Source organism: Papio anubis, chromosome 9 (genome assembly GCF_008728515.1).
Source record: "Papio anubis isolate 15944 chromosome 9, Panubis1.0, whole genome shotgun sequence".
Classification (NCBI taxonomy): Eukaryota; Metazoa; Chordata; class Mammalia; order Primates; family Cercopithecidae; genus Papio; species Papio anubis.
The window spans coordinates 43,240,929-43,265,072 of record NC_044984.1 but is presented as its reverse complement, the minus strand read 5'-3'; the positions used below and the strand labels follow the sequence as shown (position 1 = coordinate 43,265,072).

Here is a 24,144-nt window from a genome sequence, read left to right as displayed (position 1 = left end):
TACTAGCGTCTTGTTTATAGATACTATTGGATTTTAACATTATATTTTAATTACTTTATCTTAAATTAGGCAAAGATTTTTTGTGTATATATGTGTGTGTGTGTGTTTGTGTGTGTGTGTATATATATATATATTATTTTTAGACGAAGTGTTTCGCCCTTGTTGCCCAGGCTGGAGTGCAATGGCGCGATCTTGGCTCACCACAACCTCCACCTCCTGAGTTCACGCGATTATCCTGCCTCAGGCTCCTGGGTGGCTGGGATTACAGGCGGGCACCACCATGCTTGACTAATTTTGTACTTTTAGTAGAGATGGGGTTTCTCCATGTTGGCCAGGCTGGTCTTGAACTCCTGACCTCAGGTGATCCACCCACCTCAGACTCCCAAAGTGCTGGGATTACAGGCGTGAGCCAGAGCGCCTGGCTGTATGCAATTTTTATATATCTCATTTTTAAAGTTCATGCAGCAGCCAGGACCTCCAGTATAGACATCTTTCTGTTGGGATCAATGAGAAAGCTTCTCATGTTTCAGCATTAAGGATGATGCTCTATTTTTCATGAATATCTTTAACTTATTAAGAGAGTTCTTTTTTGTGTTTTCTGAACCTATGAATTATATTGAATGTAGAGTTCTTTTCTAAACATATTTTGGTAAGAATTGGTGTGAGATTTTAGCACATGCTTTTTCTGCTTCTATTGAGGACTACAGTTGTTTCTCTTTTGTTTACTACTGTATAGTGTCTGTCACACAATAAGCATGCAATAAAAATATTTTGGAAAAAAATAAATTCATTGAAATGGTTATATGGTTTTTGTTATTTAATTTGTTAATAACAAATTGTATCAGTGCATGTTCTGTTTTTGAAGAACTGATGCATTCCTGGAATCACCCTACTTAGGTAGAGTATTAAAAACTTAATTAACTGTTACCAATATTTAACTTAGGAATTTCCTATTTATATTTACAAGTGAGATACTATAATTTTTTTATTGCATTCACCCCATCTTTTCTTTTTAAGAACTTTATTGAGATTATAATTTATACATCACAATATTCAGTCACTCAAAATGCACAATTCAATGGTGTCTAGCATATTTACAGAGTTGTGCACCCATCACTACCACCAATCTCAGGACATTTCATCATCCCCAAAGAAATCTCACACCTATGGGTAGTCACTCTCCAATCCCATCCCCATCCTTGGCCCTAGAAATCCACTAAACTACTTTTTATCTATATAGATTTGTGTGTTGTAGACATCCAATACTGATATCACTAATATGCTTTCATTCATCTTTGTATTCTCTTAAAATATTTGCTTAAAGAAGAGATGATCACTTTCTCGAAGGTTTTTATAAAACTCATCTTTAAGGAGCAAGATACTAATAGAGCCCAGCCTCAGCCCAACTCCCAGCCAGCTTACACAGAAGACCGGTGATTCTCGTGACATTTTCAACTGAGGTACTGGGTTCATCTGACTGGGGAGTGCCGACCTGGTACTGGTCATTGCTGCAGTCCGAGATGAAGAGGCATTGCCTCACCTGGGAAGGCCTACAGTTAACTCTTTTCCAGCCAGGGGAAGAACCAGAGACACACAACACCTGAGAATCGCAACTCCCACCCAATAATGCTTGAGCAAACAGAACCCAATTGGTGAGATCATATCCCACACCCATTGAGGGTCCCACACCCAATGAGTCTCCTCATTGCTAACTGTACAGCAGCTCCAGATCTAACCGCAGCATGGTGGCTAGAGGGCCATTGCTCAGGCTTAAGCAGGTAAAACAGCTGCTGGGAAGCTCGAACTGGCGGAGCTCACAGCAGCTCCAGGAAACCTGCCTGTCTCTGCAGACTCCACCCTGGGGCAGGCACAGCAACACAACAGCAGCAGATACCTCTGGTGACCCAAACGACTCTGTCTGACAGCTTTGAAGAGAGCAGTGGATCTCCTAACACGGAGGTCGAGGATCTGAGAAGGGACAGACTCCTCGCTCGCTCGGTCCCTGACCCCCTGAGTAGTCTTCCCAACTGGGAGACACATCCCCACTAGGGCAGTCTGACACTCCTGGGCTGGTTCCTCACAGGGTGGAGTACACCCCTGAGGAGTGAAGCCCAAAGCAAGAATCAGACAGGCACACCCTTGCTGTTCAGAAATATTCTATCTTCTGCAGTCTCTGCTGCTGATACCCAGGCAAACAGGTCTGAGTGGACCTCGCAAGCAATCTCCAACAGACCTAAGACGCTGAAGGGTCCTGACCGTTAGAAGGAAAACTATCAAACAGGAAGCAGACACTCTACACCAAAACCCCATCAGTATTAACATCACCATCAATCAAAGACCAGAGGCAGATAAAACCACAAAGATGCAGCATGGGCAGAAAAAGCTGGAAATTCAAAAATGAAGAGCCGCATCTCCCCGCAAAGGAGCTGCAGCTCATCGCCAGCAACGGATCAGCTGGACGGAGAATGACTTTGACGAAAGATGAGAGAAGAAGTGCCTTCAGTCCATCAACTTCTCAGAGAGCTAAAGGAGGAATTACAACACTCCACGCAGTTATAACCAAAATCTGAAAAAAAGTGGAAGAATTGACGGCTAGGACTAATTAATGCAGAGAAGGTCATAAACGAAATGAAAGAGATGAAAACCATGACACGAGAAATACGTGACAAATGCAATAAGCTTCAGTAACCGACCATCAACTGGAAGAAAGAGTATCAGTGATTGAGGATCAAATGAATGAAATGAAGCGAAGAGAAACCAAAGAAAAAGAAGAAAAAAGAATGAACAAAGCCTGCAAGAAGTATGGATTATGTAAAAAGACCAAATCTACGCCTGATTGGGGTGCCTGGAAAGTGATAACAAGAAAATGAAACCAAGTTTGGAAAAACACTCTTCAGGATATCATCCAGGAGAACTTCCCAACCTTAAAGGGCAGGCTTCAACATTCAAATCCAGGAACACAGAGAACGCCACAAAGATACTCCCCGAGAAGAGCAACCCAAGACACATAATCGCTAGATTCACCAAAGTTGAAATGAAGGACAAAAAATCTTACAAGCAGCCAGAGAGAAAAGGTCGTTCACCCACAAAGGAAGCCCATCAGACTCACAGCAGATCTCTCGGCAGAAACCTCCAAGCCAGAAGATGAGGAATAATATTCAACATTTTAAAGAAAAGAATTTTAAACCCAGAATTTACATCCAGCCAAACTAAGTTTCATAAGTGAAGGAGAAATAAATCCTTTTACAGATAAGCAAATGCTTAGAGATTTTGTCACCACTAGGCCTTGCCTTGATAAGAGACCCTGAAGGAAGTACTCTCAAAACATGAAAACAACAACCGTACCAGCCATCTCCAAAACACGCTAAAATGTAAAGACCATCGAGGCTAGGGAAGAAACTATATCAACTAATGAGCAAAATAACCAGTTAATATCATAATTACAGGATCAAGTTCACACATAACAATCTTAACCTTTAAATGTAAATGACTAAATACCCAATTAAGAGACACAGACTGGCAAACTGATAAAGAGTCAGAAGACTCCATCAGTTCGTTGTATTCAGGAGACCCATCTCACACGCAGAGCGACATACATAGGCTCAAAATAAATGGATGGAGGAAGATTTACCAAGCAAATGGAGAACAAAAAAAGTCGGGGTTGCAATACTAGTCTCTGATAAAAAAACAGACTTTAAACCATCAAAAATCAAAGAGACAAAGAAGGCCATTACATAATGGCAAAGGGATCAATTCAACAGGAAGAGCTAACAACTATCTCTAAAATTGTTGCCATGCACCCAATACAGGAGCACCTAGATTCATAAAGCAAGTCCTTAGAGACTTACAAAGAGACTTACAGACTCCCATACAATAATAATGGGAGACTTCAACACCCACTGTCAACATTAGACAGATCAACTATGGACAGAAAGTTAACAAGGATATCCAGGAATTGAACCATCCCTGCAGCAAGCAGACCTAATAGACATCTATAGAACTTCCACCCCAAATCAACAGAATATACATTCTTCCAGCACCACATCAAACACTTTATTCCAAAATTGGACCACGAATTGGAAGTAAAGTACCCTCAGTGCTAAACGTACGCAACAGAAATTATTTCACAAACTGTCTCAGACCACAGTAACTCAAACTAGAACCTTGTGTGAATTCAAGAAGAAACTCAATCAAAACCGCCAAATACATGGAAACTGAACAACCTGCTCTTGAATGACCACAGCACATAACTAAAATGAAGGGGTGAGAAATAAAGATGTTCTTTGAAACCAATGAGAACAAAGATACAACATACCATGAATCTCTGGGACACATTTAAAGCGGTGAGGGAAATTTATAGCACTAAAACGCCCACAGAGAAGCAGGAAGACTTAAAAATTGACACCCCTAACATCGCAATTAAGAATTAGAGAAGCAAGAGCAAACATTATCTCTAAAGCTAGCAGAAGCTAGAAATAACTAAGAGATCAGAGCAGAACTGAAGGAGATAGAGATCATTGAAACCCAAAAATCAATAAACCAGGAGTTGGTTTTTGAAAGATCAACAAAATTGACAGACCACACTAGCAAGACTAATAAAGAAGAAAGAGAGAAGAATCAAATCGACGCAATTAAAATGATACAAAGGGATATCACCAACGAATCTCTACAGAAATACAAACTACCATCAGAGAATACTATAAACACTCCCATCTAAATAAACTGGAAAATCTAGGAAGAAATGGATAATTTGACACTTAACTTTCCAAGACTAAACCAAAGGAAGTTGAATCCTGAATAGACCAATAGCAGGCTCTGGAAATTGAGGCAACAACTACTACAGCCTACCAACCAAAAAGCTCAGGACCAGATGGATTCGCCCAGCTGAATTCTACCAGAGGTACAAGGAGGAGTTGGTACCATTCCTTCTGAACTATTCCAATCATTGAAAAAGAGGGAATCCTCCCTAACTCATTTTATGAGGCCAACATCATCCGATAACAAAGCCTGGCAGAGATACAACAAAAAAGAGAATCTTAGAACAATATCCCCTGATGAACATCACACAAAAAATCCTCAATAATAAAATACTGGCAAACTCTGGATCTCAGCAACACATCAAAGTTTCATTCAACTCATGATCAAGTGGCTTTCATCCTGGGATGGCACAGTTGGTCTAACATTCGCGAAATCACAAACATAATCCAGCATATAAACAGAACCAAAAGACAAGAACCATGAGCACCAATAGAAGATGCAGAAAGGCTTTTGACAAAATTCAACAGCCCTTCATGCTAAAAAACGCCAATAAATTCGCATTGATGGACCACTCAAAATAATAAGAGCTATTTATGACAAAACTCCACAGCCAATATCATACTGAATGGGCAAACTGGAAAATTCCTTTGAACACTAATAAGATAGGATGCCCTCTCTCACCAATTTATTCAACAACATAGTGTTGTTGGAAGTTCTACATAGTTAAATTAGGCAAGAGAAAGAAATCAGGGTATTCAGTTAGAAATGAAGAAGTCAAATTGTCCCGTTTACAGATGACATGATTGTATATTTATGAAAACCCCATTGTCTCAGCCCAAAATCTCCTCCTTAAGCTGATAAGCAATCTCAGCAAAGTCTCCAGGATACAAAATTAATGTGCAAAATCCTCAGCATTCTTATGTTCACCCAGTAACAGACAAACAGAGAGCCAAATCATGAATGATCCCATTCACAATTGTTTCCAAAGAGAATCAAACACGAAAGAATCCAATCATAAGGATGTAAAGACCTCTTCAAAGGAGAACTACAAACCACTGCTCACACTGAAATAAAAGAGGATACAAACAAAATGGAAGAACATAACCATGCTCATGGAGGAAGAATCATCTGAAATGGCCATACTCGCCTAAGGTAATCTATATAGATTCACGCCATCCCATCGTTACCAATGAGTTTTCACAGAATTGGAAAACTGGCTTTAAAGTTCATATGGAACCAAAAGAGCCCTCAAAAGATCTCCGAAGACAATCCTAAGTCAAAGAACAAAGCTGTGGAGGCATCACGCTACCCGACTTCTGCCAACCATACTACAAGGCTACAGGCACCAAAACAGCATGGTACTGCACCAAACAGAGATATAGATCAATGGAACAGAACAGAGTCCTCGTGAAATAATACCACACATCTACAGCCATCTGATCTTGACAAACCTGAGAGCGAAACAAGAAATGGGGCATGCTGACTCTATTTAATAAATGGTGCTAAGAAAATTGGTCAGCCATAAGTAGAAAGCTGAAATGGATCCTTTCCTGACCCTTATACTAAAATTAATTCAAGATGGATTAGAGACTTAAATGTTAGACCTAATACCTGTCAAAAATCCTATGGAGGAAAACCTAGGTAAAATTATCTGTGACATAGGCATGGGCAAAGACTTCATGTCTAAACACCAAAAGCAACGGCAGCAAAAGCCAAAATTGACAAATGGGATCTCATTAAACCAGTATTTCTGCACACAAAAAAGAAACTACCATCAGAGAACAGGCAACTCACAGAATGGGAGAAAATTTGCAATCTACTCATCTGACAAAGGGCTAATATCCAGAACTCACAAAGAACTCCAAACAAATTTTACAAGAAAACAAACCCCATCAAAAAAGTGGGCAAAGGATATGAATAGACATTATCAAAGAAGATTCATACAGCCAACAAATTATTTAGAAAAAATGCTCATCATCACTGGCCATCAGAGAAAATCACAAAACCACAATGAGATAACCACACCATGCTTAGAATACATCATTAAAAAGTCAGAAAACAACAGTGCTGATGAGGATGTGTAAGAGAACAGGAACACTTTTACACTGTTGGTGGGATTCGTAAACTAGTTCAACCATTATGGAAAACAGTACATGCATTCCTCATGATCTAGAATCCAGATGTACCATATGACCCAGCCATCCCATTACTGGGCATATACCCAAAGGATTAAATTATGCTGCTCTAAAGACACATGCACAATGCATGTTTATTGCAGCACTATTCACAATAGCAAAAGACTTGAATCAACCCAAATGTCCATCAGTGACAGGATTGGATTAAGAAATGTACACATATACACCATGGAATACCATGCAGCCATCAAAAGGATGAGTTTCAGTCCTTTAGCAGGGACATGGATGCAGCTGGAACTACCATTCTTAGCAAATCCTTATCACAAGAACGAAGAAAACCAAACACCGCGATGTTCTCACCATGGTAAGAACTGAACAATGAGATCACTTGGACTCCTCGAAGGGGAACATCACACACCGGCCTATCAACGGAGGGAGGGGAGGGATTGCATTGGGAGTTATACCTGATGCAAATGACGGTTGATGGGCAGCACACCAACACAAGCAATAAGTATATGTAACAAACCTGCACGCTATGCACATGTGCACCAACTTACAGTATATCAATAATAAAATAAATTAAAAAAAAAAAAAAAAAAAGAAATAAAAAAAAAAACTCATCTTTGACATTTTAAGGACTTCTTGTCTTATTGTTGTTGAGAAAATTTATTTCTAATTTGATTCCTTTGATGATTATTGGTACATTTGTGTTTTATATTTTGTTAATGAATCAATTTTGGTGATTTGTAATTTTCATCACCATTATTCATCTAATTTCATTAGTATTTTGTTTTTTATAATATTCTCATAATTTTTAAACATTTACTCATTTATTCAGCATTCATTTCATTTGAAAATGAAAAGTTTCCAACATACAGCAAAATTAACAGAATTTTATAGTGAACACCTAGATAATCACATCTAAATTTTATAATTAACATTTTAATATACATTCTTTTTTACTTTTCATTTTTCCATAGGTTATTGAGGGTACAGGTGGTGTTTGGTTACATGAGTAAGTTCTTCAGTGGTGATTTGTGAGATTTTGGCGTACCCATCACCTGAGCAGTATACATTGTACCCTATTTGTAGTCTTTTATCCCTCCATCACCCTTCTCCACAAGTTCCCAAAGTCCATTGTATCATTCTTATGCCTTTGCATCCTCATAGCTTAGTTCCCACATATGGGTGAGAACATATGATGCTTGGTTTTCCATAGCTGAGACACTTCACTTAGAATAATAGTCTCCAGTCTCACCCAGGTTGCTGTGAATGCCGTTAATTCATTCATTTTTATGGCTGTGTAGTATTTCATCATATGTATATACCACGGTTTCTTTATCCACTCATTGATTGATGGGCATTTGTGTTGGTTCCATGACTTTGCAATTGCAAATTGTGCTGCTATAAGCACGCGTGGGCAGGTATCTTTTTTGTATAATGACTGATTTTCCTCTGGGTAGGTACTCAGTAGTGGGATTGCTGAATCAAATGGTAGTTCCACTTTTAGCTCTTTAAGGAATCTCCACACTGTTTCCATCTTGGCTGTACTAGTTTACATTCCCGCCAGCAGTGTAGAAGTGTTCCCTGATCACCACGTTCACACCAACATCTACTGCTTTTTTTGTTTTTTGATTATGGCCATTCTTGCAGGAGTAAGGTGGTATCACATTGTGGTTTTGATTTGCATTCCCCTGATCATTAGTTGAGCATTTTTTTTCATATGTTTGTTGGCCATTTGTATATCTTCTTTTGAGAATTGTCTATTCATGTCCTTAGCCCACTTTGTGATGGGATTGTTTGTTTTTTTCTTGCTGATTTGAGTTCTTTGTAGATTCTGGATATTAGTCCTTTGTCAGATGTAAAGATTATGAAGATTTTATCCCACTCTGTGGGTTTTCTGTTTACTCTGCTGACTGTTCCTTCTGCTGTGCAAAAGCTCTTTAGTTTAATTAAGTCCCAGCTATTTGTCTTTGTTTTTATTGCATTTGCTTTTTGGTTCTTGGTCATGAAATCCTTGCCTAAGACAATGTCTAGAAGAATTTTTCCAAAGTTATCTTCTAGAATTTTCATAGTTTCATGTCTTAGGTTTAATTCTTTAATCCATCTTGAGTTAATTTTTGTATAAGGCGAGAGATGAGGATCCAGTTTCATTCTCCTACATGTGGCTAGCCAATTGTCCTATTACTATTTGTTGAAAAGGATGTCCTTTCCCACTTTATGTTTTTGTTTGCTTTGTTGAAGATCAGTTGGCTGTAGGTATTTGGGTTTATTTCTGGGTTCTCTATTCTGTTCCATTGGTCTATGTGCCTATTTTTATACCAGTACCATGCTGTTTTGGTGATTATGGTCCTATAGTATAGTTTGAAATCAGGTAGTATGATGCCTCCAGATTTGTTCTTTTTGCTTAGTCTTGTTTTGGCTGTGTAGGCTCTTTTGTGGTTCCATATGAATTTTAGAACTGTTTTTTCTAATCTGTGAAGAATGATGGTGGTATTTTGATGGGGATTGTGTTGAATTTGTAGATTGCTTTTGGCAGTATGGCCATTTTCACAATGTTGATTCTACCCATCCATGAGCATGGGATGTGTTTCCATTTGTTTGTGTCATCTCTGATTTTTTTCAGCAGTGTTTTGTAGTTTTCCTTGTAGAGGTCTTTCACCTCCTTGGTTAGGTATATTCCTAAGTATTTTATTTTTTTTTTGCAGCTATTGTAATAGGGGTTGTGTCCTTGATTTGATTCTCTGCTTGGTGGCTGTTGGTGTATGGGAGAGCTACTGGTTTGTGTACATTCATCTTATATCTGGAAACTTTGCTGACTTATTTTATCAGTCTGAGGAGCTTTCTGGAGGAGTCTTTAGGGTTTATGAGTCATATCGTCAGCAAACAGTGACAGTTTAAACAGTCATATCGTCAGCAAACAGTGACAGTTTACTTACTCTTTACTGATTTGGATGCCCTTTATTTCTTTCTCTTGTCTGATTGCTCTGGTTAGGACTTCTAGCACTATGCTGAAGAGGAGTGGTGAGAGTGGGCGTCCCTGTCTTGTTCCCATTCTCAAAGGGAATGCTTTCAACTTTTCCCCATTCAGTATTATGTCGGCTGTGGGTTTGTCATAGATGGCTTTTATTACATTGAGGTATGTCCCTTGTATGCCGATTTTGCTGAGAGTTTTAATCATAAAGGGATGCTGGATTTTTGTCAAATGCTTTTTCTGCATCTATTGAGATGATCATGTGATTTTTGTTTTTAATTCTGTTTATGTGGTGTATAACATGTATTGACTTGCATATGTTAAACCACCTCTGCATCCCTGGTGTGAAACCCACTTGATCATAGTGGATTATCTTTTTGATATGTTGTTGGATTCAGTTAACTAGTACTTTGTTAAGGATTTTAGCATCTATGTTCATCAAGGATATTGGTATGTAGTTTTCTTTTTTGGTTATGTCCTTCCCTGGTTTTGGTATTAGGGTGATGCTGGCTTCACAGAATGAATTAGGGAGGGTTTCCTCTTTCTCTGGCTTGTGGAATGGTGTCAATAGGATTGGTACCAATTCTTCTTTGAATGTCTGGTAGAATTCCACTGTGATTCTGTCTGGTCCTGGACTTTTTTTTTTGTTAGTAATTTTTAAATTGCCATTTTAATCTCACTGCTTGTTATTGGTCTGTTTAGGGTATCTAATTATTTCTGATTTCAGGTAGGAGGGTTATATCTTTCCAGGACTTTATCCATCTCTTCTAGGTTTTCTAGTTTGTGTGCATAAAGTTGTTCATAGTAGCCTTAAATTATCTTTGTGTGCATAAAGTTGTTCATAGTAGCCTTAAATATTTCTGTGGTGTCAGTTGTAATACCTCCTGTTTCATTTCTTATTGAGGTTATTTGGATTTTCTCTCTTCTTTTCTTGGTTAATCTTACTAATGGTCTATCACTTTTATTTATCTTTTCAAAGAAGCAGCTTTTTGTTTCATTTATCTTTTGTATTTTTTTTGTTTCAATTTCATTTAGTTCTGCTCTGTGATCTTGATTATTTCCTTTCCTCTGATGGGTCTGGGTTTGGTTTGTTGTTCTTCTAGTTCCTTGAGGTGTGACCTTAGATTGTCAGTTTGTGCTCTTTCAGTCTTTTTGATGTAGGTGTTTAGGGCTATGAACTTTCCTTTTAGGACCGCCTTTGCTATATCCCAGAGGTTTTGATAGGTTGCGTCGCTGTTTTCATTCAGTTCAAATAATTTTTAAATTTCTATCTTGATTTCGTTTTTGACCCAATGATCACTCAGGAGCAGGTGATTTAATTTACATGTATTTTCATGGTTTTGAAGGTTTCTTTTGGAGTTGATTTCTGGTTTTATTCCACTGTGGACTGAGAAAGTGTTTGATATAATTTCAATTTTCTTAAATTTATTGAGGCTTGTTTTGTGGCCTATCATATGGTCCATCTTGGAGAAAGTTCTATGCACTGTTGAATAGAATGTGTATTCTGTGGTTCTTGGATGGAATGTTCTGTATATATCTGTTAAGTCCATTTGTTCCAAGGTATAGTTTAAATCCATTGTTTCTTCATTGACTTTCTGTCTTGATGACCTGTCTAGTGCTGTCAATGGAGTATTGAAGTCCCCTACTATTATTGTGTTACTATCTCATTTCTTAGGTCTAGTAGTAATTGTTTTATAAATTTGGGAGCTCCTGTGTTAGGCGCATATATGTTTAGGATTGTGATATTTTCCTGTTGGACAAGGCCCCTTACCATTATATAATGTTCCTCTTTGTCTTTTTTAACTTGGCAGACACAAAATAAACAGAGAAAGCTTCAGGTCAATATCCTTGATGAACATTGATGCAAAAATCCTTGACAAAATACTAGCAAACTGAATCCAGCGGCACATTAAAAAGCGAATCCACCACAATCCAGTAGGCTTTATTCTTGGATGCAAAGTGGGTTCAATATATGCAAATCAATAAATGTGATTCATCACATAAACAGAACTAAAGACAAAAACCACATGATTATCTCAATAGATACAGGAAAGGTTTTTGATAAATATCAGCATTTCTTCATGTTAAAAACCCTCAATAAACTAGGTATCAAATGAACATTCCTCAAAATAATAAGAGCTATCTGTGACAAACCCACAGCCAACATCATACTGAATGGACAAAAGCTTGAAACATTCCTCTTGAAAGCTGGCACAAGACGAGGATGCCCTCTCTCACCACTCCTATTCAACATAGTATTGGAAGTCCTGGCCACAGCAATCAGGCAAGAGAAAGAAATAAAGGGCATCCAAATAGGAAGAGAAGCAGTCAAACTATCGCTGTTTGTAGGTGACATGATTCTGCATCTAGAAAATCCCATGGGCATGGCTCAAAAGCTCCTTCAGTTGATAAACAACTTTAGCAAAGCTTCAGGACACAAAATCAGTGTACAAAAATTATTAACATTCCTATACACCAACAACAGCCAAGCTGAGAGCCATATTAGCAATGCAATCCCATTCACAATTACCACAAAGAACAAAATACCTAGGAATATAACTAACTAGGGAAGTGAAAGATCTCTACAATGAGAATTACAAAACACTGCTCAAAGAAATCAGAGATGACAGAAACAAGTGGAAAAATATTACATGCCTAGGAACAGGAAGAATGAATGTCATTACAATGACTATACTGCTCAAAGAAATTTACAGATTCGATGCTATTCCCATCAAACTACCAATGACATTTTTTACAGAACTAGAAACAACAATTTTAAAATTCATATGGAACCAAAAAGGAGCCCAAATAGCCAAGAAAATCCTAAGCAAAAACAACAAAGCTGGAGACATCATGCTACCCGACCTCAAACTATACCTCAGGGCTACAGTCACCAATACAACATGGTACTGTTATAAAAAAAAAAAAAACAGACACAAGACCAGTGGAACAGAATAGAGAACCCAGAAAGAAGCTCTCAAACCTATAACTATCTGATCTTTGACAAGATGACAAAAACAAGCAATGGAGAAAGGGACCCCAATTCAATAAATGGTGCTGAGGTAATTGGCTATCTATATGCAGATGATTGAAAATGGGCCCCTTTCTTATATTATAAACAAAAACAATTCAAGACAGATTAAAGAGTTAAATGTAAAATCCAAAACTATAAAAACCTTGGAAGACAACCTAGGCAATACCATTCTGGACATAGGAACTGGCAAAGATTTCATCATAAAGATGCCAAAAGCAATTGCAACAAAAGCAAAAATGGACAAATGGGATCTAATTACACTTGAGAACTTCTGCACAGCAAAATAAAATATCAACAGAGTAAACAGACAACCTACAGAACGGGATAAAATATTTGTAAACTATACATCTGACAAAGTTCTAATATTCAGCATTTATAAGGAACTTAAACAAATTTACAAAACAAAACAAACCAAAAAACAAAACCCAAACAACCCTATTAAAAAATGGGCAAAAGATATGAACTGATACTTTTCAATAGAAGACACACATGTGGCCCGCAAGTATATAAAAAAAGGTCAGTATTACTGATCATTAGAGAAATGCAAATTAAAACCACGATGAGATACCATCTCACACTAGTCAGAATGGCTACTATGGAAAAGTAAAAATATAATAGATGCTGGCGAGGTTGCAGAGAAAAGGGAATGCTAATATACACTGCTGGTAGGAGTGTAAGTTCAACTGTTGTGGTAAGCAGTGTGGTGATTCCTCAAATAGCTGAAAACAGGACTACAATTTGCAACAGAAATCCACTACTGGGTATATACCCAGAGGAATAGAAATTATTCTACCATAAAGACACATGCACACATATGTTCACTGCAGCACTATTCACAACAGCAAAGACATGGGATCAACATAAATGTGCATCAGTGACAGATTGGATAAAGAAAATGTGGTATATATTCACCATGGAATACCATGCAATCATAAAAAAGAACGAGATTATATCCTTTGTGGGAACATGGATGGAGCTTGAGGCCACTATCCTTAGCAAACCAACACAGAAAACCAAATACTGCATGTTTTCACTTATAAATGGGAGCGAAATGATGAGAACACATGGACACAAAGAGGGGAACAGAACACAGTGGAGCCTACTTGAGGGTGGAGGATGGGTGGAGGGAGAGGATCAGAAAAAAATAACTATTGGGTACTAGGCTTATTACCTGGGTGATGAAATAATCTGTACAACAAATCCCTGTGACACAAGTTTACCTATATAACAAACCTGCACATGTACCCCTGAACCTAAAATAAAAGTTAAAAAAATTGCTTTTATTTTTATTTTAAATAAGCTTCACTGAGATATAGCCTACATATAATTCACCAATTTTCAGTTTACAATTTGATCATTTTTGAAAAATGTATATATGTATTAATCACCATGACAATCATAATACAGAACATTTCCATTGCAACAGATTGTTTCCTTCTCCCATCTCTTGGCCCTTGGCAACCACAGATCAACTTCCTATGACTATAGTTTTGATTTTCCTACAATTTCACATAAATAGAATCAAAATAAGGTCATCATTTGTGTCTGGGTTCTTTCCCTTAGCATGGTGATGTTGATATATTTATCAATTCCACCATACACGTATATGAATAGAAGTCTTTGTGAAGACACATGTGATCATCTATCTTGGTAAATACCTATGAGTGAAATTGCTGGGCCACATGGTAAGTATGTGTTTAACTCTATAAGAAACTGCGTAAGTACTTTCCAAAGTGTCTGGACTATTCTGTATTCCCATTGGCAACATATGAGGATTTCAACTGCTCTCCAAATCCTTGCTAATATTTGGCATTGAAGATATTTTTCATTTAAACCATTCTAGTGAGCATCAAAAAATTGAATTTTTACTTAAAAATTTCTCATGAAGAAAACTCCAGGTCCGGATGGCCTTGTGGTGAATCTTAACAAACATTTATAGAAAGAAATAATACTAATTATAAACCAAATTTTCCAAAACATAGAAGCGGTAAATATTTCCTAATTCACTTCTTGAGACTCTGATACCCAAACCAGACAAAAACATACAAGAATAGAAAACTCTGAACAAATATCCTCATGAATATACATGCAAAACTTATTATTTCAACATCATCAAGTGAAATCCAGCAATATTTAAATCAGTAACATTTCACGACAAGATGGGATTTACTCCAAGAATGCAAGGTTGCTCTTAGCATTCTAAAACCACACAATGTAATTCACCATATTATTAGACCACAAAAGAAAAGCATATGATCATCTAAACAGATGCAGAAAAAGTCTTTGATAATGTTTATCTTCTGCTTATAATTAAAAAGAAAACAACTCATCAAACTGAGAATAGATGAGAACACCCTTAACTTGTAAAGGGACATATATATTTTAAAAATTGAGCTCTACCATTATATTTAAAGGAGAAAACACTGAATGCTTTCCCTCTTAAATGGAGAACAAGGCAAGGATGCCTGTTTTCACCATTTCTATTCAAGACTGTAGTGTAGTTCTAGCCAATATAGTAAGACAAGAGAAAAAAGATAGATTGAAATGAAAAGAGTAAATGAAATGAAAAGAGTCACACTCTCTTTATTAATAGATTAATGGAGAAAATTTAAGAAATTTACAAAATGTTAGTAGAACTAGTCAGTTTAGCTCAGTCACAAGGTACAAAGTACAAGATATTAAAAATCAATTGTATTTCTATATACTAGCAAGAAAACACAGTACATTGATACATTCAATTTTAATAGAGGAAGCTAGAGGGCTATTTAGCTTAGACTGAATCACTTTATTCTTCTTTAATTTGGGGGCATTCAGATGGGTACAAATCAAATGCTTGATTTTATGATAATTTTATTTCTATGACCGCTACTGAATTTTTGCATATTTTCATTTTTTTGTGAACCATTTGGTGTTACACTCCTGTGGTATGCCTGTACTTATCTTCTTTGGAGCATTTGTATTTTGCTTATCTACATGTAAGTATTCTTCGAATGTCAAATAATCTTATCTCTTTCCTGTAGTATTTGTTGAAAATATTTTTCCAACTCTAATATTTCTCTATCGACTTTGCTTGTGGAATTTCTGTCTTTCAAAATTTTAATTTTATATAGTCAAATACACTTTTTATTATAGCATTTCCTGTGTAAATTTCTTATCTTGGCTGAGAAGTTCTTCCTCACCCCACAAGTGTATGTTGTCTACATGTTCTCTTCTAGTATCTTCTCATATAAAACTAAAACAACTCAGAAATTATTGTAAACTGTATAAGATGGATATAAACTGTTTTATGTTATGAATATATAGCCATCTCTGACAGATGCATTTGAAATGAAAGTTGTTCCTTCTTCACAGAAGAAAAATAAAATCTTTGTGACATAGTTTGGCAACTCTGTCTGGGTTTACTATTTTATATTAATTCATGCTTTTCTTTAACAAATGTATTAGTTGTTCTAATACCTGGTAAAAGAAGTCTTCTCAAAATGCTTTAACTAGTGATCCTTTTCATCCCTTTCTTGTTTATTCTCAAGAATTTATTCTTCCATGTGAGTATCAAAATCTTATCAAATCATGAAAAAATAGGATTCTAATTAAATTCTCATCAGCTGCACATACTTATTTGAAGAAAATTGATATTTTCACTGTCTTTCCAATCATAAACATTGTCTCTCAATCTCTTCATATATTGTTTTATGTCATTCAAAGAAATATTAATTTTTCTTATAAAAGTTGCCTCTAAGAACTTCAGAGTTTTTTTTGCCATTCTGAATAAGTATGTTTTCCTGTTTCCATGATATGACAATTTCTAGTACAGAAAAATCTGTCAAGTTTTGTATACTCATCTTGTACTCAGTGTAGAAGATATTAGATTGAGTCATTCCAGTTTATTCCAAAACCCTTCTAGAGTTCAAAGTGTAGAAAGCTAAAAAGCATGGCCTCCTGACATAATTCACTTCCAATTAGTCAGATGCATTTTGCTCATATAAATCCTGATGGAAAGAAATGGTTCTTAAGCAGAAACTGTAGCAACTATATCCTAATTCAGCTTTTGGTTTCTCCATCCAGCAGGTGTTGTTACAATAGAGACAGATGTCTAGAAGTCCTGCAGTCAGCAGTAGCAATAGCAGCTCCCTGATTCATCAACTTCCTGCAATGCTGTTATCAGTATTTTTTTTTTCAACAGAAGCAAAGCTATTTTCAGTGTAAGGATATTCATTAGAGAATCTGAGAATAGAGCCTCTTCTTTTAACCCTTCTCACAATTATTATTTAATACAACATTTACTGTTTTAAATCATTTTTTTGTTAGGGTGGATTCTATTTTCTGCTAATTGAATGTTAATAGATACACCATCTGCATTATAAAATTCTCTTTTTAATTCTTATTAGTTCTCTTAGTTTTGTCTTTAGAGTCTCTTGGATTGTTCTTGGCAAATTAACATATTAGCACCAAATATATATCATTTACTTATTTTCTAGTGTTCATACAGTGGTTTTATTTTTGCATTCTTTAAAAAAGCAACCACTCACAACAATAATTCAAAATGCTGGCCGGACACAGTGGCTCATGCCTGTAATCTCAGCACTCTGGGAGGCTGAGGCTGGTGGATCATCTGAGGTCAGGAATTGAAGACCAGCCTGGCCAACATGGTGAAACCCCGTCTCTACTAAAAATACAAAAATTAGCTGAGTGTGGTGGCGTGCGCCTATAGCTCCAGCTACTTGGGAGTCTGAGGAGTCTGAGGCAGGATAATCACTTGAACTGGGGAGATGGAGGTTGCAGTGAGCTGAGATCGCGCCATTGCACTCCAGGCTGGGCGACTGGGTGAGACTCCATCTCAAAAAAAAAAAAAAAAAAAAAAAAAAAAAAGCATATGATATGGTTTGGATCTGTGTCCCTACCGAAATCTCATGTTCAACTGTAATTCCCAATGTTGGAGGTGGGGCCTAGTGGGAGGTAATTTGGATCCTGGGGGCAGTTTCTCATGGTTTAACACCACCCCCTTTGGAGCTGTCATTGCTACCTTGTTGAAAAATGTGTGGCACCTCCCTGCTCTCTCTCTTCTACTGCTCCTTCCATGTGAGACACCTGCTCCCACGTTGCCTTCTGCCATGACTGTAAGTTTCCTGAGGTCTTCCCAGAAGCCAAATAGATGGGAAACCTCATGCTTCCTGTATACCCTGCAGAACAGTGAGCCAATTAACCTCTTTTTAAAAATATAAATTACCCAGGCACAGGTATTTCTTTATAGCATTGCAAGAATGGACTAATATGGCATATAGACAAAAGGATAAGAATTAAGTACCTTAGAAGAGGTGCCTGTGCAGAGGGGAATAGGAGTAGAATATGAGGATAAAAGGAAACCAGTGAAGAATAAAGCTTTTAAATGAACAATGATAATGAGGTGCTATGAACTAAGAAATTTTAACTCGACCTGTACAAGAGTTAAAATTAAATCCATCCATCAATACATACCATACAAGCAAATGTGGCACCAGACATATTAAACAGGCAAGGAAGACTTTATTCAAGACTATTGCAATAGCAGAGAGAGATTAAACTCAACTCCTCTGAAACCAAAGGCAGGGGAGTTTTTCAACACTGGGGTAATCATTTAGAAAAGTACTGGATGACATTAGCAGAGAGCTGGTCATTGGAATGTGTCCACCACATTAAGTTATTCCTGCGTTTGCTACATTTTTCTCTGTGATTAGGACATCTGTGTTTACGAATTGGCATCTAAGTTAGGCTCCTATCCTCCCACAGAGACTGGGAGATAGAGATGCTTTCTCCTTCAGTGTTTGCATTTCAAAGAGATGGTTCCCAGGTCCTTAAGAAAGATTATTCCCTGGGTTGTAAAACTGGCAAGAGGATTTGAGAATATTTACATCCATTTCAAAGAGGCAGAGAAAGAATTTGCAATTTCCAGTTTTCTAAAGTAAATGCTCTAAGAAAAGGGTGGCTAAGGCTTATATTCAGGAAGAAACTTGTCTAAAGTTTAGTCAAACTGAGGTGAATGTTGAGGCTGTCTTGGTCACTACATCCACACATATAAGGAAATTTCTAAGATAATGAGGTCAAAAATTTGCTTCTGGCTGAATGCCAAGGAATGCAAGACATCAACTCAGCTGCCTCCTGGGCTTGCAGGCTCAGTTGCCCACCCACTGGGTATTATCATCTAGCTGCTTTTCTGAATGGCTGGATTTTAGAAGTCTTTATTTGCATGACATTCTTGGGGTAATATTTAAAATGATAAGAGAAAGCAGTGAAAAAAAAAAAAAAAACCAACAGTGGAATTATGTTTGAAATAGTCTAAGTGCTCAAATATGTTGTTAAGAATCAGAACTTCTCAAAATTATATTTCTTTTGTTTTTGGATTCAGCACAAGATTAGAACAATCTAGAAAAGGGTTTTGAGCTCTTTACCTGGAAGGCTCCTGGCACATGAACTAATATATTTCTTTTTTCTTTCTTTTTTTTTTAACAAGAGAAAAACAAGTAATTTTATTAATATATGCAGTGTACATCACACAGGAGAAAACTCAATGAAAAGGTAAACACAAGTAGTGGCTTACAACTCTGGATTATATTATGTAGCATCTTCCACAAAGAATACATTTCAGAGAAGTGTGACAAGACAAAGGAAAGCAGTTTTAGGCTTCCAGAGGCAGAAACTGTGGGAAGGTAAACATATGGCAAGAAACTAACAGTAAGCTTTGTTTGTAGATTTCTCTGGTACTGTCTCAGTTGATTAGAGTCTCTTCTCATCTTGGTATCAGGAAAGCATCTTTCTCAAAGAAGTCTGTATGGCTTGCTACAGGTAGGAAAGGACAGTTAAGATAGCCATTTCTGCAACTACTGTTTCTCAAGTACCTTTAGCTTGAAATAATCAGTATGCCAAATTGGTGTATTTGGGGGTGGCATGTTCAAATTTCCTTCAGATCAAAAGAACAGAAAGGTCAGAATCTGGCCCTTATATAGTAACTGCATGACAGATGTTGCACTTGAAACATTGATACTAGGAGGAAGAGCTATAAATGTGCAAAAATAATTAAAACAAGATTCCAAAATCATGCCATAGACGAAAACAAATTTCAGTTGGACTAAGCATCTAAATGTTAAAAACAAAAATTTTGTAACTTTTGGAAGGCTGAGTAAGACTATTTTTATGACATTTCCTATACAAAAACCAGAAAAAGCAAATCATTATGAAAGATTGGTAAGATTACATTAAAATTTAAAAATTCAAGATTTCATAACCAAAATATGAAGACAAACCAGACTAAACAAGATAATTGAAACATACATAACAGATTATTAGTATTCAAAATATGTGATATCTAACAACTGACAAGTAAAAAAACAAAATGGAAAAATGAGCAAAAATGCCTGTAATCCCAGTGCTTTAGGAGGCGAGATGGGAGGATCGTTTGAGTCCAGGTTTAAGGTTACAGTGAGCTGTGATCCTGCCACCACACTTCAGCCTGAGCAATAGAGTGAGATCTTGTCTCTTAAAAAAAAAAAAAAAAAAAAAAGGAGTAAAAAATATGGCCTCAGAAATCACACACTGCACTTGCTCAATATCCTGGTAGTTACAAAAGTCAGCACTGTAAAATGCAGGAGAAGGCTATATGGGGGGAATGAACACCAGGAGGCCAGGGATCACTGGTGACCATCTGGAGGCTGGCTACCACATACATAAAACAATATTTTATAGCGTTTTAAAAAATGTATTTGTATTAAAAATATAAAAACACACGCTAGAATATATGCCACCTCTAGTGGTTATCTCTGGGGACTCTGGGGAGGGAGGAAAGGGACAGGAACAAAGAGGTAACAAAATGAACTTCAAATGTATCTAATGTTTGCAATTACATATATATATGTGTCTGAAGAAAATATAGCCAAATCCTAACATTTATTACATCTGCATGGTAGAAATACATGGATTTTCTTGAACTCATTTACCTCTCCTGTATCTTTGAAATATGTCAGTAAAAAGTTTTAAGGTAATGAATCCAAAGAAATGGAAATAAAATGTGCTTTTAATAAGAATTTAGTTTTACACATTTAAAAAATTGCAATTTTCAGGACATGTAAGAATATTTTTCTAATACTGAAATAAGCATATCTTTGGTATAGAAATCACACCCTATGTGTGATCTTTAACTAAAATATCTAATCAAGAACTATGACTAATATGTTAAACAAAACTATTCTTTGCCCATCCATCTGTCCCCTCTCATAGCCCCATTGCTAGGTGTTAGAATATAGTTCTGTACATATCTTCATATCTACAAAGAATTAAGATGTTGTATCAAAGATGTCCAGAAGTTATATATGGTGGAGGATTAGTTGGCTTAATCGTTGACACACAACACAAAATACCAAAAGCAACATAATATATAGGATGCAAAATAGAACTGTCACTAAGGTCAAATAATACAAAAAAAAAAATCACATCATTTAAATTTGATGCATTGCAAACAAAATAACTTCTTTAGAATTATTATGTACGCAACTTGCAAAGCTCAAAAAGTAATAGCACAGAGCCATAAATCTGACAAGGCACCTTAAAAATAGCCATCAAACATATACAAATATCAGATACAAACACGGTTAAACTCCAGAAGCAGTAACCACAGAAATAAATAGGGAAAAAATATGCATTCTTTCTAGACAGTCTCCTTTTCTGAAGTAAAGTCTTAAAAAAAAGTACAAAAAATATTTATCATATATTTTAAAACCTATCATCAAAGTCCAAATCTCTGTTAAAAAAAGAATGTTTTTCTTCAAGTCAATAAAGTTCAGATTCATACATTTTCTAAAGAAACAATGACAGTCTTCATGCTAAATATAGGAAGAGAAAAAGCTTTTAATTTTGTTTGTTAACTCGTTTATTCAACAAACATTTAGTGAGTGTTGTGTGAACCTGTTTTAGGTGCTGGGGATATAGAATAAAGACACAATCATTAGCTGCAGACAACTTAGCCAAATGGAGCTGGATCCACCACTGGCAACCTTAAAGTTACCTCCCATGGGCGGAGCTTGCAGTGAGCCGAGATCGCGCCACTGCACTCCAGCCTGGGTGACACAGCGCGAGACTCCGTCTCAAAAAAAAAATAAATAAATAAAATAAATAAAATAAATAAAGTTACCTCCCATGGTCCTTAAGATGAAACGCAACTTCAAACTCTGCCATGCTTAGCATCTTGTTGCAAAACAAATAATGGTCTACCTAGTTTGCTAATGGTAGCACTGTGGCTCTATTAATATTAACTATGTATTGATGAAGTTGACTTTCATAAAGGATTCTGTGAAAGTTCAGAGGCATAAAGTATTTAAGGACAAACTAGTACTGGTCCGCAACAAAAACAGCATCGGTATTCTGCTTTCACAGAAGCCAAGAAAACCAAGAAAAATTTCATTCAGAGTATATACAGAACTGCTTGACAGAGGTCATTCTATACGTGTGGTACATGTACAAATATGACATAAGACGTATGAATGATTGCAGTCGTTGTTAAATAACGAAGTATGCCAAATTAGTCATCAGGTTTCAAAGAATCATAGACTTCTTTCAAGAGGTCTCGCCACGTTTTAAGGAAACGTGCATTTTCTGTACATTTGAAGGCAAGCTCTTCCACTTGAGCTGATACTGCAGATGTGGCTTCGAGAAGTTTGGTTAATGAAAAGGCTGCATCTCCCATCTGCAGCTCCACTTCCTCCAGCGGGTCCACCGTTCGGCCGCTGCTCCTGCTCGGAACTGGCCAGCCCAAACTCACTGGGCCGCCCGGGTAAGATGCTGCAGAGGCGTCTGAAGAGGAGGGAGAAGAGAGAGGCGGCGGGGGCGGCAAAGAAACCTGCAACTCCTCAGCGTCTGCCATGGGGAACGGCTGGGACCGCGGAATCCGACCCTAGCAGCCGAACCGACACCAACCATCTTTTTAATGTATTTCTTTTTTCTAATACTGACACCTAAATCGACAAAAGAAGTCTGTTCCTAGAGAAAGGTAGTTGTTGTTCTTTTCCTCCTGTGTGAAGGTTTATTGGGGCATTTGTTAATGGGTCAGAGTACCTTGAGGCTCTCTCCATTGGGGATAACAAGAGTTAGGTCGACCTTGATGTCTCTGGCCAGCTCCTCAGGCACTCATCAGTTCTTTTCATCCCTTCCTCTCCTCCATGTCTCCCTTGCTGTGTACTTTCTTTGTCATTGAGCATTCCTGGAGCTCTGCTCTCATAGTAGGGTCATTCTCTCCCACCCCCCATCATCTATCCCTCCTTGATCTTGTTTTTATTTCTCTATTCACTAATATATTCTGATCTGCTCTCAGGATTGACTCTTCTTTTGCTTGGGAATATTAAAATATTAAAATTAAGGCAATGGGTAACATCAAAGTCTAATCATAACCAATTGGCTAATTGTGCTGATCACTGCCCATAAGTTATCTAAATAAAAGTCTTAAAACCATGCAAGAGAGATGTTACATGCCATTTTATGGCTGAAAAAATTAGATAAGAAAGGCCAGTGGATCTCCCAACACGAAGGCTGAGATCTGAGAACAGACAGACTGCCTGCTCAAGTGGGTCCCTGACCCTTGAGTAGCCTAACTGGGAGACATCCCCCACTAGGGGCAGACTGACACCTCACACCTCCCAGGGTGGAGTACACCCCTGAGAGGAAGCTTCCAAAGCAAGAATCAGGCAGGTACACTCACTGTTCAGCAATATTCTATCTTCTGCAGCCTCTGCTGCTGATACCCAGGCAAACAGGGTCAGGAGTGCACCTCAAGCAATCTCCAACAGACCTACAGCTGAGGGTCCTGACTGTTAGAAGGTAAACTAACAAACAGGAAGGACATCCACACCAAAACCCCATCAGTACGTCACCATCATCAAAGACCAGAGGCAGATAAAACCACAAAGATGGGGAAAAAGCAGGGCAGAAAAGCTGGAAATTCAAAAAATAAGAGCGCATCTCTCCCTGCAAAGGAACACAGCTCATCGCCAGCAATGGATCAAAGCTGGACGGAGAATGACTTTGACCAGATGAGAGAAGAAGGCTTCAGTCCATCAAATTTCTCAGAGCTAAAGGAGGAATTATGTACCCAGCACATAGAAACTAAAAATCTTGAAAAAAGAGTGGAAGAATTGATAACTAGAATAATTAATGCAGAGAAAGCCATAAACGAACTGACAGAGATGAAAACCATGACACGAGAAATAAGTGACAAATGCACAAGCTTC

General features: G+C 37.3%; 1 pseudogene across 1 annotated transcript; it reads right to left on the bottom strand.

Annotated features, from left to right (window-relative positions):
* Positions 1-19,386: 19,386 nt before the first annotated feature.
* On the bottom strand, positions 19,387-23,479 carry LOC110740674 (annotated as a pseudogene). Its single transcript, XR_002515634.2, has one exon. The product of XR_002515634.2 is annotated as a renal cancer differentiation gene 1 protein pseudogene (transcript).
* Positions 23,480-24,144: the final 665 nt, after the last annotated feature.